Below are 2,596 nucleotides of genomic sequence, written 5' to 3'. Positions count from 1 at the left end.
GTTTAATTAATCTCATTGTAATTTTAACAAAATATTATGTCCACAAGACGAAATGAAGTGAAAAAAGGCCCTAATGGAATAATATTAAAGATTCTGACTTAAAAACATTCTCTGCCTCAATTGAAAAACCCACTTTAAATAATCAGAAACGTTGAAAAACAAGAACTATATATAAAAAAATAACGTCTCATAACCAGGCTCCTTTGTGATATTGTTTATGTTCTTTTTGCTTGTATATTTTTGCAACAGACTCTTTATTTTCTGTATTATATTTTTGTACATCTGTCAAAATTGAAATAAAATAAGATAAATAAATAAAAAAAACACATGCATTTTACAATTTAAGCTGCAACAAGAAGCATTTAGTAAAAATTACAAAAAATAAACCAGAAGGTGTAAAAAAAACTGCTTCCATGTTAAACTGCAGATGAAATATAAAGAGAAGTTTACTTTAGCTGCTCTGACACGCCTGCAGTTCTCTGTTCAAACAGAAAAATCAAACCACGGGGAGTGAAATCCATTTTCAGCTAACGGTTTACCTTTCTCTGCACATCTGCACAGAATATTGTTCAGAGTGAAAACTGCTCCATCCCTTCTGTCTGGAAGCACGTCGCCTCAGAGAGGACGGCAGCGGGAACGTGAGGGATGCTGAGGAAACTGTTTGCAGAGTGCCTGGAGCTCTGCCCGTTTTAATTACTGGGCACACCTGGCAGCTGTGTAACAGCCCCCTCCCCACCACCTCTGTCTGATTGGAACTTTTTACTGCCTGCTTTTGGACTGAAGCAACATGAAGGTTTGGCTGCTTCACACTGAGCGGCGTGTTGATGGAGGGAGCAGGAAGTCCCAGCGTGTTGTTTCTGTGCTGCAGTTTTATGAATTTCTGTGGCGTCTTCAGAAGAAACAAAAACTGCAAAAACTATGATTTCTCTTCCTGCCCTCCATCAGTAGTGTTGACAGTGGGAGATGAGCTCAGAATATGTTTTGCGAAAGACTCTCAGCTACTACCTCGTCAAGTTTTAGCTCAACATCAGTTGTTTTTATGCTTCCTGTCAGCTCCATTTATCTTACATGTCTCCTGTTAGAGCTCACAGGGCCTTCGAGTTAATGACAAACTTTGAGTCAATATTCTTCAGTTTTCCATGTCCTCATTTCATTGCTCCACCTGTAAAACATCATCAATCAGACCCATCAGCGTTTGTTTTATCGTTAATCACTGACAAGATAAATGTGCTAATTAACGCKCAGCCTGGGACACAAACACGTTCAGCAGATTTACTGACGCTGGTCGTTTATTTAGAACAAACCTCTTGGCGTGAAGAGAAACTGGTTCTGTTTGTATCGACCGCATGGGTCTGAGCAGAGCGTTTGGTCACATGTATGGATTCACATGTATGGACTCGTGTCTGCCTGACGGTTAATGTCATGTAACAGGTGGCAGGGGTCTCACAGGTGGTCCAGGATCCAGTCTGAGCCAGGACTCAGCTGTCTCACTGATGATTCTCAAACATGTTTGACTCTAGAATCCTTTACAAAACAAGCCCAAACAATCAGCCCTCCACCACCGTGCTTCATGTTTGTTCCAGAACATATTTACAACATTTAGTGTTTGAGTGAACGTAGGATGTCCACTTTTCATCTTGAAAGACCAAACATTTGGTAAAGTTCCAGTTCGTACAGTTTGTTGTAAATCCCCTGGGTTTATAAAGCTGATTAATGCGAGCCACTTTGCTCAGAAAAGATTCCTTTTTTCCAGAAGAAACAGAACATTTCCATCACAGCGCGATGAAACAGACTCTAATTTTCCACAACGCTGTTCAAGGCCCTGCCCCCTGACTCTCGCCTGCTTTGTGGGGGCCGCGGTCAGGGCCCATGCACTCCGAATGGTGTCAATTACACGAATGAGCCCCGCTGCATTCAAATCATGCTTTTCATATGCCAGACTCATAGGACGAGGTGTTCTGGTTGAGGGTGAAATAATGAAATACGTCCTCTCAGGGAACCAGGCCCCGGTGCAGAATATAGAGAGGCTACGCCTGGCACCACAGGAGCAGAACAATTTCCATTAGCCAATGGCTCCTTGCCCACATCGAGGCCATCAGTACCAATGAAAGATCCTTTCCTTCACTCGTTTTAGGACCAGTCAGGAGAACGGGCCGTTAAATCAGAGAAACACGAGTTTGACACTGAGCATTCCTCTTAAAAACTAACAGCTYAAATAAAACGCTAGCAGCAGTTTTTTTTTTTACCAAAAAGTTCACTTTTTTTAAATTCAGCATGGACTAAACTTTAGGTCTACATCATTCTTCGCTTAAAGTGCCTGTGACATCAAATTTTTGTAATGAACATGAATGCATTTTTGGAAAGATAACATTGATAGCATATTGCAAAACAAATTTCAGGCCGCTGAGATGAACGGTTGTTGGGATATTTACATGTGAACAAACAGGAAGTGATGTCATAGGGGAATGTCAGCATCTAAACAGAGCGTCATTACAAAAACTAAAAACACTGTAGAGAAGAATCTGATATTTCTTTAGATTATTTTTAGTTGCTATCAAAGAGAGATGAAAAAGTTAAAGTTTAAATAATTTTGTTT

The sequence above is a fragment of the Austrofundulus limnaeus genome, unplaced genomic scaffold (assembly GCF_001266775.1).
Source record: "Austrofundulus limnaeus strain Quisiro unplaced genomic scaffold, Austrofundulus_limnaeus-1.0 Scaffold21, whole genome shotgun sequence".
In the NCBI taxonomy this organism is placed as follows: domain Eukaryota; kingdom Metazoa; phylum Chordata; class Actinopteri; order Cyprinodontiformes; family Rivulidae; genus Austrofundulus; species Austrofundulus limnaeus.
The sequence above is the reverse complement of the archived record's forward strand: the minus strand, read 5'-3'. Positions refer to the sequence as shown.